This window comes from Aethalodelphis obliquidens, unplaced genomic scaffold (genome assembly GCF_003676395.1).
Source record: "Aethalodelphis obliquidens isolate GAN/ISIS:26980383/991018 unplaced genomic scaffold, ASM367639v1 scaffold4, whole genome shotgun sequence".
NCBI lineage: Eukaryota > Metazoa > Chordata > Mammalia > Artiodactyla > Delphinidae > Aethalodelphis > Aethalodelphis obliquidens.
In genome coordinates, this window is record NW_020837948.1 from 78614904 (window position 1) to 78627941 (window position 13038).

The window sequence follows — 13038 nt, forward strand, 5'->3', positions numbered from 1 at the left end:
TAACCAGGTACGTGGGGGGTTCCTTGCCTTTTGGGAGGTCTGAGGTCTTCTGCCAGCATTCAGTAGGTGCTCCGTAGGAGTTGTTCCACGCGTAGATGTATTTCTGGTGTATCTGTGGGGAGGAAGGTGATCTCCGCGTCTTACTCTTCCGCCATCTTCCCGGAAGTCCCTAACACCCATCAAGGTTTATGTTTTAAAATGAAAACACTGGCTTCAAAATATTCTATATTCCTTTTGGCATTTTTGGTTTGCCCTTTTTATTTTAATTCCCCAATCTGTTTAAGGCTAAATTTTAATATAAATTAATATAACCTGGTCTCAAGCAAGTGGCTCACTTCACCCACGTTAACAATTGGCACAGATTGCTAGGTGGAAAGTCAGCTGCAGTGATTGGTATCAATTGCAAGGCTGACTGAAATAACGCTGTTAGCTTTGTGACAGTTCACTTAGCCCATCAGGTGTGGGCAGAGACCTGGAGAATTTATACGCATTTTAAAACTTCTGATTCACATGCGGACCAACTAATATAGGACTGTTTCTTAGATAAAAAGTGTTACATCATTAAGAAAAATTATGAACCCTGTTGCACATGTATAAAGATATGTATATTATGTACTGTTATATAGATTATATATTATATATACATTATATACAATACATGTATATAGTGCATAGTTAAAGAAAGATAAAATAAATGCCATCATTCCACCTCAGGTTAAAGGTAAAATGTAACCAAAACCTTTACATTCCCTAGAAACCTCTCCATTATGGAATCTCCCTCCTTCCTCCAAGAGGTAACCAGTAGCTAATTAAAAAAAATAATTTCCATACTTTTCCTCATAGATTCATCTGTAAATAACATTTACTATATTCTTATTTCAGATGTTGAAGTAACTGGAATGATGCTGAGTTTATTCTTTAATCATTTCTTAAAATTTCATTCAGTTAAATGTTTGGGGGGTTCATCCAGTTTTTTTACAAGTAATACTAGCGCATTTCCATTGCTTACGGCATCCCTTTTCTTAGCCCACCACAAGTTATTTAACCATTCTACTGGTGGTGGACTTTGAGTTGTCTCCAGTATTTTCTACACATGTTTATTTCACTAGTATATTCCCAGAGCCTAATTAAGAGCTAAACGTTATTTAAGATAATTGTATGAATATGAATTTATACCATTTCAGCGTTAGATACTTGGACATAATCTTTGTCTGAATTACCTTAGCCAAACTAGTTTCTGAATTACAAAGCCTAACAGACTTGCAATACAAACTGAGGCATTAATATTCTTATTATAAAAAATAAAAAAAAATTTAAAAATAAAAAATAATTTTAAAAAATCAGGACAAATATCTCTAACACATGTTATATGCACACGTAATAGCACATGTTATGTGCGCACATAGCTTTTCTCTCATTTGTGTGCTGGCAATGAGACCATGGTGGCATTGTCCAATAGACTTCCTTGAGAAACTCAATTATTCCCTCTATGCTGCCAATTGTTCCTAGGGACAGTACTACAATAGAAATGCTTATATGAAGCCAGGTTCCATTTTGGTTTTTAATCTTTCTCTTCTACTGCTGCTGGTTGCTCCTTCCTTAAAGCTCTTACTAGTGTTGTCCCTTTTGTCTGAACAGTCCCTCTATCTCTACCTCTCTATGGTCTGGTCATGATTGAATCTGATTTAATCCCCATCTCCCATCCCTGTCCTGGTCTGGATTTCTCTCCCACATAAATACCTTTTGCGTTTTGTCATAAGTATTGCCTTATATACAATGCTATACTCTAAACATTTCTACCTTTCAAGTAATTACCTGGATATTTGTTATCTTATTTGTAAATTGCTTTCCTTATGTATGTTTTTATTCATCAATAAAATGAGGGCTATGAATGGCTTGGTACCATCACTCTTATTTACTGCATGGCGTTAGTGGGTACTGTTATTATTTCTGGCTTCTCAGGATTCCTGAATATTTTCCTTCTCCTTTGCCTGCCCCCTGCTCTATATTTCAGAACTTCCTTGATGCCTGGATTTTGGATCTTTAAAATGTCACTAACTCATTCATTCATTCATTCATTTAACAAACATGCCTTGCATACCTAATATGGACCAAGCACTGTTCTAGACAGTGAGTAGACAGAACAAAGGCAAACATGGCCCTTGCTCTCAAGCAGTTCCCAGTAGGAGTAAAAGTCACAAAAAGATTATTACAATCTAATACAGCAAATTAGAGTGGCAGAGATAAGCGTTAGGCATTATAGGAGCTTATGAAATTGATATGCGTTTAATAGGTCAGGGGAAATGGAGAGATCACAGAAGTCTTCCTGGATAAAAGTATTACAGAATGAAGATCTATCGGGCAGGTAAAAGGGTAGGGGTGACCTCCTTGGCAGTGGGCACAGCAATACGTGGTAAACAGTGGAACAGGTTAGCTACTATTATGAATGCAGCAAGAGCAAAGACGTGGACACAAAACATCTCTGACCATCTATGGTAGGAACTGCAAGAAACTGCTAGAAAGTTACACTTGGGACAGAGAGGCAGAGGCTGAAACAAAGAAGCTAGAAATAAAGGCAGTTGGCAAGATCTCGGAAAGCCAGTATGTTATGGAAAGGGGATAAGGCTTTTTCTTAAAGGTGACAGAACACTGAAAAATTTAAGGAGGAAATTGAAAAGGTCTGACTACTGTTTTAGACAGACTATTTAAACATCAACCAGGGCAGATATGATGAAGTAAGAAGACTGTTGCTGCCCTGCTCTGAGAGAGGATGAGGAACTCTGAACCAAGGGAGGATGAGAATGGGATGAAGTCCTATAGCTTTCTATCTCTTTTTGTATTTTTTTTTCTTCAGAATATCTCTCTCCACTGAACACCTGGCATACCTATTTGTTTATTTTGTCTTCTCCTATTAGAATGCCAGCTCTGTGAGAATAGAGGCAATGTCTGTTTGGGTCACTGCTCCAAACCCGTCACCTGGAGCCGTGCCTAGCACAAGCAGCACTCAGTAAATATTTGTGGGTCCAACGAATGAATCATGTGAGAAGTGAGAACTGGATGTGACAGGGATGATTTCCAGGTTTCTACCTTGAAAGGCTCCTATGTGGACAACGATGACTCCAGCTGAGAGACTATAAAAGATAAAACACATTTAGGAAGAAATATGGTAAGTCAAGTCATAAAATCAATATCTTGTGAGCTGGGTTGGGTGAATAATTTTCTAATCTCTTGAGGTAGTTGAATTGAAATGTTACCGTCATAAGATGGTATTTGAGTGAGACCAAAATGCCAAAGAAGCTAGCGATTATTTTCCTGTTTTTAATTTTAAACACCCAGGAAACACCACAAAGAAACAATATTTGGAGACCCATCTAATCATCCCTAATGACACTGTAGCTCCTCCTCCACAAATATGTTATTCATTTATTTGATTCATTCATTTATCTTTGTGTGTGTGTGTGTGTGCTTGCTATGAATGTGGCTCTCATATAGTATAAAAAGAAGAGCATTCTGACTCACCTTCACTGGGGAATTACATGACCCGGTATGCCAAGGTCAACTGCCAAGGTCAACCTGCTTAAGGCATCCTTCTGACCTTAAAGGTTCTAAGAATGTCTGATTGATGGAAATCAACTTGCTGACCCAATGCAGAAAGAAAATTACCTAGAGGAAAATTATTAATAAAATACTCAACAAATAAACATTAAAAAGCATTTCAATTGTCATTTTAAATCTTTCGCTCCAATATGGCATCTTGCAATCTAACTTGATTACTGTGATGCATTATGAATGCTTTAATCCACTTTCATATGATTCTCACAAGACAAGGCCAAAAGATTGCTTGAGTTTCTCTTTTTCAGGATTTGAGTAAAATTGAGGTGTTTAAGAGAAGTACTGGGGAAGAAAGTTGTTTCAGTTTGTTAACAACAGGTATACCAAACTTTATCTAAATATACTCAATTTGATTCAATAGAGCCTAAAGATGTTACACACTACAGAGTCTTTAATAATTTGATTAAATGTAAGAATGTATCCAAAATTTTCAGCAGGTGATTTATTTCCGTAATAACAAAAAAAATTTTTGACTGTGTAGTTTAAACCACAGATAGAGGGAAAAAATGTTATAGTAACTTTGGATTCTATTTGGCACACCTCTTGACAGCTTTGCCTCAGCTGAGATTCCTGATTTATTTATGAGTCTCTTGCCTTTTATTTAGTATTTTAATGTACACCTGTGAATTTGCATAAATATTTGCAAAAATGGCAAGGTCCAGAAGAATAAACATTTATGTCACATATAGAAATTTACTTAGAAGGGCATCGCCTCCACTCCCAAATAACACGGACTTGAGAAAAAAATAGTCTTAGTATACATTCCCTAAAAGTGTTGGTATACGTTATTCATTAAGGGTAATTCTATCTAAGTTCATGTGTCAGAGTTTCAGCCACTTAATTCAGGGCTCTAAAATGAACTTCCACTACTATAACACTCTTGCTCCCTTATCCAAAATCTTAGTAGAAGCCCCAATGGTTTAAACCAAAATTAAGCATTTTTTTCATTGATTTTCAAGTTTAACCTATTGTCATCTTAAACTTATTTTAGTTCAGAATAAAAATTAAAATGAGCTCAGGGTTTAGCCTCCTCCCTTTTTCAACACTTCATCAAAATGCTAGCAAGAAATTCAAAGAGGGATATATCCAGGAAAATAGACAAATGGGGTAGGAGTCATTGTTAGAGCAGAGAAGTACTGGCAAGTTTCCTCCAGAAGAATCCAATGAATGAAAATGGCTTACTGAATAAAACAAGTTGGTGGAATTGGAAGGCCAGAATATGCAAAAGATAAATCTTGCTCCATCATATGGAAATACATATTTCCAGCAGGACTTCTGAGAAGATCCACAGTTTTCCTTAGCAAATATGTAGATCATGAATGGGTAGTGGGGCAGAAAGCAGCGATTCATTGAAAGACTATTTTCAGAGCATCTGCTCTGGTCAGCTCCCTATCTTTCTTCCCCCTCCTTTGACCCAAACCAAATGGCTGTCCTGTGTGTACCCCCAGGCAGGAACTGGACAACTGTTTTCTAAAGAAATTCAACCATCTGTCTGGGAAAATCTGGTACTTGTGGTGAGGGTGTTAGAACCCCAGAGAGGAAACTCATTCTAGCATTAAAAGGACTTTATCTGTATCAGCACTCCATAAACATAAGTTTCTGAAGTGACATTGTCTATTCACAAACGGAGTCCAAGGCAGCCACTCCCCTTCAGAGAAAGGCCTAGTGAAAACACAGAGCGACTTATGTAATAGGAAGGAGAGCTCATACCATTTACCTTTATGAATTAGCCTATGCTTTCACTCTATATATGACAGATAACTAATAGTTGCTGAACAAAAATCCTTAACAAAAAAAGAGAACTAAGATGAACAAAATTTGAGGAAACTCAATATCATGAAAAAGAAAGTTCAAAATGAATAAATATGGCAACTAATTCCAAAGATAACAGATAATTTAGAAAAGATATTTTCAAGTTTGAATTAATATCTGCAGAGATTCAAGATATATTATAGCCATAAAACAAGATAATGTTATTAAAAGAATAAAATGTCAGAAACAATATAAGATCTTAGGAAATAAAAACATGATTGACCATATAAGAAGTTCAGTAAAGAGTCTGAAAGACAAAGTTAAAGGAATTTCCCAGAACTTAGAACTAAATAGGTGAGAAAAAAAATAAGAGAAAATGTAACAAATTGAATCAATGCATAAAATAAGATATTAAGATAAATGGGATGGGATTTTAGGAAAAAAATAAAGAAAATGATGGGGAAAAATTGTAAAAAATAGTAATGGAAGAGCTTGCATCAAGAAAATTTCATAGTCTCTCTGAATCTTAGATTCCTCCTCTGTAAAATGGAAATAATAATATTTTCCACACAGTTCTATGGTTGAGTTTTAAATGAAACATGGATAACAGTATCTACTACAATGCCTGCTTAGTAAATGCTAGTTATGAACATAATCTATCTAAGTCTCATTTGTGAAAATGGAGACAGTAATACCTCATAGTGTTGCTGCTAGAATTAAGTCATATCTGTATTATCTATCTATCCATCTATCTATCATCTAGATAAAACACACTTGACATAAAACAGACTCTTAGGAAACAGTATTCCTCTTCCCTTTATACCTACTCCATCTTCAAGGTTTTAGTTTTTCTACTGCCTCTCCATAGTAAAACATTTGAATCTCAATGCACAGTGTAAAAGCAAACATATCCCTTTAATGGTAGAATGAGTCTCAGTTGTTTCATTAAACAGCTATATAACCTAGAGGAAGTGACTCCCTCTTAATCTCAAGTATCTTTGTTATTAAATGGGGATAACAATACCTGCTCTATTTAGATGACAGAGTTCTACATATCAAGTCAGCTTCCTCTATAAGTAAATGATACCTACTGGTAGGAGAGCAGCTTAACCCTTGGACATGGAGAAAGAGAGAGTTGCTGCTGACAGTACAGAATTTAAAGCAGGATGGTCTTGAGGTGGATGAGGACGAAGAGAGTGAGAAACTAGTGCATCAAGAAATGGCAAAGGCTCATTCAGGGTATCCATCGGCCAGTCAAAGGATGAGGAAACAAATCATTTAGCAGCAGGCATCAATGCTCAAGAAAGGAAATGAGCAGTGTGAAGCAGGTAAATTTGGGAATTATTCCTCCATCTGATGACCTCAGAGATGTCTGCTACCAGTGCATTGAGCACACCTTTTACCTCTGATCCCACAAGACTTCTCCATTGAAGGGGATTGCTGCCTGGGAGCTCTGTGTGGTTGTCTAACCCTCCCAGTAATTGATTTGGAAAGACTTACGGTACTCATAACTCTCTAACTTGTTTTATGCATGGGTGATTTTTCTCAAATATTTGTACTTAAGGATGGTTATCAGATCATAAGCTCTAAAAGACAAAATCTGTACCTGACTTATCTTTGCTTTCCTTTCAGTCCTTAACATAACATCTTTAAGTAGTACATGGTTGAAGGTAATTGACTAAAATTATGAATGAAAAGACAAGCACAATGAAACATGAAATGTTAATAAAGCTGTATTTGTTAAAGGAGAGAAGAAGGATGACTAAAACTTAAGATTGCTAATATAAAACTCTAATTAAAAACATTCTGAATGGGTCTTATTGAAAGATTTAAAAGAACACAAACAGCTATAGTAAACCAGAATGCTAAATTGCAGTAAAAGGAGTATAAAACAGGCACTGTTTGATAGACTGAAAAGAAATCTTGAGATATGGACATATCTCACCAGAGGTGAGGGGGTATCTATTACATGTTTCTAAAGAAAAGGCTTTTGATTGGCCAACTGTGATTATTTCCCTCTGAGATAGCTGAAATACATAAGGACCATATATGAATATGACCAGTATCCTTACCCTCAATGAGTGGTCGAGAAGACAAATTTATATGCCAGGAGAAGCAAGGCATATTGACTATTTATGTAGTTCTTTATTTAGCTGTGGTCAAAAAACATGCCAATCTTAAAATAACTCACTTCTTATCTTAGAGAAAAAGGAGATTCTTATCAAAGTATGGTGATTTGTATGCTTAGTTCAGGCACAGTTTCTACAGATGGCATTATACTTGATAAGAAAAACTATGAATTTGGAAGATATGACAGGTATAGTGGAAGACCCAGGGCAAAATTGAAAAAAAATATAAAAACATACAAATAGGTGGTAAGGAGAGAGAATATAATATTGATAATAGAGAAGAGATGGATGATCCAGTAAGGAATGGTATATATTTAGAGAAGAAGAAAATATAGCCATAATCAGGAATGACAATAAGAGTAGAATCAAAAGCAAACCTATGGGAAATTTATGTCACCATTTGAAGACAAAGCAAGATTGATGAAACAGGTTCTGTGCTAGATTTTTTCCCTTTTATTAATGATATATGGCTTTCATATATTTTGAAGACCTTTGACAAAGGTATTCTCTCCTTGAAAAAATTTTTGAAAAATGAAAGGCAATCAATGAGAGGAAATAGTGAAGAAGATGATAAAATATAGGGTAAAACTTGGCAGCCAATGGAAAGAAAACAGTAAAAGAAATAGTGATAAGCTGTAGAAAATAGAATTAGGACACCATCGTCTTATTTGACAAACTTCTGGTTAAAACCAAATACAATATTAAGAGAGAAGAGCCTGCACTGTGAAGCAAGGATGTGGGTACAAAGGGACAGGTTAACAGAGGGTCTGAATGTGCCAGAACAACACAAACAAAGTGAGATTCCCTTTAGGAGAAAGGAAAGGGGTGAAAAATATTATGTTCTTGGGAAAGGGATACTTAAGTTAGAAAAACTGGGGAAACTATTAAATATATGAGTGTCAGAGAAAGAATTGGCTCTATGGAAAAGAGACATTCCAAAAAAAAAAAAAAAAGAATGAAACCCAAATTAAAAACAAGGAAATTTTGAGACTATGGAGTTTTAAAGTATTCTTACTGATTTTGCTTAATAAATATAACTGGTTGGATAGAATTGAAACCAGAAAGGCCAAAGTTTAGCACGAGAACTTTTAGGAGAGCACAAACACGTGCAAGGACTTGAAACTTTTTGTTACATTTAGTATATTCTAATGGGGAGGGGGATGAAACTAAAAGATATCTGAATACATTAATCCTTTAATTTTAAAGCAAGAATCGTACTTAAAGGACAAATTATGGCATGGAAAAAGCCAGTCATTTCACGCATACCTATCTATATATGCATATGTGTGTACATTTGCATATATATTCATATACATGATATACATACCTTTACGTTTATACAGATATAGTTGTATCAGTGTAGAGTTATAGATATTATTCTTTAATTTTTGAGTATGGGGCAACTGATATATGTGATAGTTAATCTATAGACACCAGCATGGAAACAGAAATTCTTTAGACAAAGTGTAGCATAAATCATGCCTTTTCCTTTGTGACTGTCAGAAACACCTGTAGACCTTGTTGTGACCTGAAGTTTCAGTTTGTTAAAATCTTTGCCCACAGTAATCCCTAACAGCCATGTTGATAGTGCAGGTTTCTTCCCAGATCAAGAAAAACGGGCATGGACTTCAATAAACAGTTTTGGAGTCAAAACTAATTATTTATTTGCACAGCTCTTAACAAATATTTTGTTGCCCAATTATACTTCCTTTTTCCCCTTTGAACCTGGGATATAATAAAGTAAGCGAAGGATTCAGGAAGACCAAGAATTTATTTCTATCCCAGCAAAATAGCTAGTCACTAAATCAGTGACAAAAGACAATCGTGTCTGAGACTCCAAATCAACTCCATAACCTTCTGACTTGAACCCTTTAGGCAATCCAACGGCCCCATGGTACATTAAGCACCACAAGTAAGTACAAAGCTGGCTCTGAATCCATTCACAGGACAAGCCCCGGATCCTGATGTGTTTGCTAGAAGAGCAGCCTATATTTCAGTCTCTGACAAGCTTATGGAACGGCTGTCATGTGTGATGGCAGATATGAGAGAAAGTGCTCAAAGACACAGAAACAGAACAGGATCAGAGGGAACCATGCCAGTGAGACACAGTAAGAGAATTAAGCACTCAAGGAGCCTGTGCACGGGAGTATCTTTAGTAGCTATGCAATGGGTGGGGAGGAGAAGAGGTGTATTCACATGAGAAACAGAAAGGCAGATTTCCATTTGCCATTAGTGAAAAGATGCCATTGTAAATAACATAAAAGCGTTAACAGTGATATAAACAAGATGGAAGATATTTATCTCTATCAGTTAAGAATCTAGATGTAATATTCTCAGGATGATGTACTGCACCCTGGTGTGATGGGCTCTGCATCTTCACCTTGTTGCTCTCCTGCATGTCTTTCCGTACTCACAATTACTTCACGGTCCAACATGGGCTCCGACACTACATTGCCATTCTACCTCGCATGAAGAAGAAAGCTGAAGGAGGATACTCCCCTCTTAGAGATATTCACCTCTTCTTACAGACCATTGTTTGCAAGTTGGTCATGTGGCCATGCATAGCTGCATCAGTGGCCACGAAATGTAATTTTTAATCTTAACTGCCATGTGCCTACCAGGATGAGAGAGAAGAGGATAATTCCATTGCTGGGGATAATTATCAGTCTCTGCTAGGCCAGCTAACAACTTCAGTTACGTCACTTTGTCTCTGTATCCCCCATACACAAGAAAGTGCCTGGACAGAGCAGAGGTGCTGAGAAACTTCTTGGATGAATAATTGAATGTGGCAGTGAGCTTCTCTGTGCCCCAATGCTCTTCTCTCTAAAGCAGCTGGCTTAAATTTCCACAGTTATGGAAAAAAGACGTTAAAATAGAAAACATTATACATAAGCAGAATATTGGAATTGTTATGGCTAAAAGGAACTTTATGAGGAAGATCAACCCCATGATTGAACAGTTAAGAATCTGAGGCTGGGAGAAGTATTAGAATCCAAGGTCACAAGGCCATAGTAGAAGGATAAACAAAGTAGGACCCATGTCTTCAGACTTGTACTCTATACTCGTTTCCTAGGGCTACCATAATAAATTACTACAGGCTTGGTGGCTTAAAATAACAGAAGTTTATTCTGACACAGCTCTGGAGCCCAGAAAACCAAAATATAGATGTCAGCACGTCTGAGCTCTCTCCAAAAGATCTAGAGGAATTTCTGTTCCTTGACTGTTCCAGCTTGTGCTGGTTTCAGGCATCCTTTGGCTTGTGGCTGCGTGGCTCCAACCTCTGCCTCTGCTTCATGTGGCCTTTTCTTTGTCTGATGTCTCTCCCCTGCTTGTCTCTTATGAGGACACCAGTCACTGGATTTAGAAGTCACCTAAAATGATCTTGACTCAATTACATCTGCGAAGAGCCTTTCCCCAAATAAGGTCACATTCACAGGTCCCAGGCGTTAGGATACAGACGTATCTTCTGCGGCAGGGCCACAGTTAGACTCACTACACACTCCAGGTACTTTTTTCTGGCACATCATACTGTTCCCTAGCTTTTGTTACTATTACTATTATTATTATGACAACATTATCTTCTTTTAATCTGTTAGGTAATCTATCACATTTTTCTCAGAGGTAACCAAAATATATCTGTAACATAATAGATCTTTCCATATGAATGAAAAAATCTAAATACTGAAAGTACGAAGTATGGTGGTATTAATTTAAAAGCTGATGAAAAATCCTCTGTTTCTGACATTCCCTTCATTAGCTAACAAGGTACCTTACGGTCCCATGTAATTTGTCTTCTTCATTAAGTTTTTGAAGGTTCCGCAGGGACAGGTAGCATATTAAAAAATGATCAGTCCTTAACAACTTACTGTAAATAAGCTTGGAAAACAGTTTCCCAAGGTCTGATGGAATGTAGATTGTATTAGATGTGGAGGAGAAGGAATAGGTGGCTGGGAAGATTATCAAAGGAGAAGGACAATCACAAAAGAAGGGTGATGAAAATAGATTCTCCCAAATCATAACTGCTTAGACCAGGCTCCTTTTACTGTCACATTTAAGTTTTTGTGTATTATACATCTGAGGAATGGAAGGGGCCTACTTGTAATCATCTCTATTCTTACTTTATCTGCAAAAATGAGATATTTTGCCCTTTCCTTTCTCCCTCTACTCTTTCCCCACTTTATGTCCCATTTGGGTCCTTTACATAGGGAATAATTTGAAGAGTAAGATATTTGTAGGCTGTGACCATGTTAAATGTTTTTTCTGTATCTCAAGTGTCAGGGGTTGGCACAATGTTAAGGACCCTGCAGAGGCTTAAGAAAATACTTGGCTGACACATTGATTGACTGATAAGCTCATTTCAGTACTTTAAGTCTGATAGAGTAACTTTCTCAGGGTCAAAAGACCACAGTCTACTTCTGGCTTTTCACTAACTAGTTTGGGTGACTTGAATCTAATCACTTAACAGAGAACACCTTTTTATTAAAAGCAAGAATTCAATGACTTCTGTATCTGGACTTACAAATCAGTACCCCACAAACCTGTTTTAAGGATCAAGTAAGATAATTTAGGTAAAAGAATGCTTTAAAAAACAATAATCATAATGTAAATGTTAGGCTGAAACATAATGAATGTAGCACACGAAGAAGTCATCAGTGTAAACACTGTAGTGAAGTAAGACATGTGTCCTTTCAAAAAGTTATTTCTAAATCTCTTGCCTTATACACAAATTCAGGTGTCAAGAGACTCAGAGTAGTCTTGCTAAAGGGAAAGATCATCCTTGTCATCTAACTTTGAAAGGTAAAGAATAAGGAAGATGACATATTTTCCTCTCCAACATCTAATTAGAGAGTGCTGATGGTAGATGGCTTGGCAATTATTTGACCATTTTGTCCCCATTTTTTAAGATAGAGAGGAATCACAGACATGAGATAAGCTAGGTTAAAAATAGATTTATGGGGCTCCTCTGGTGGCGCAGTGGTTGAGAGACCGCCTGCCGATGCAGGGGGCACGGGTTTGTGCCCCGGTCCGGGAACATCCCACAGGCCGCGGAGCGGCTGGGCCCGTGAGCCATGGCCGCTGAGCCTGCGCATCCGGAGCCTGTGCTCCGCAACGGGAGAGGCCACAACAGTGAGAGGCCCGAGTACCGCAAAAAAAAAAAAAAAAAAAAAGATTTATGGATATACCGATTCCAACAATACTCCCCTTTATTCCAAACCCGTGGAGTTTTCCATCAGTGACAGGTAACTGGCATAGTACTAGTCCTTGTACTTATAAAAGTTATCCTACACAGAGTAATAGTTAACAACTTCCTTCTTTACTAACACCAGAACAAGGAAACAAGAGCTTAAGCAAATGTACCCGCCAAGGTTCTTAGTAAAGAGTAACAGAAAAAAAATCTCTGGCTCATTTAAGCAGTTAAGGAATTTCTTGAAAAAGTACTGGGAAGTTTTCCATCAATGGGAAGGCCGAAGAACCAGAGGCCAGAGGGATGAAGACGGGAGGAACAGCCAGTGGTAGAGCCAAACAATACCACAAAACTGGTACC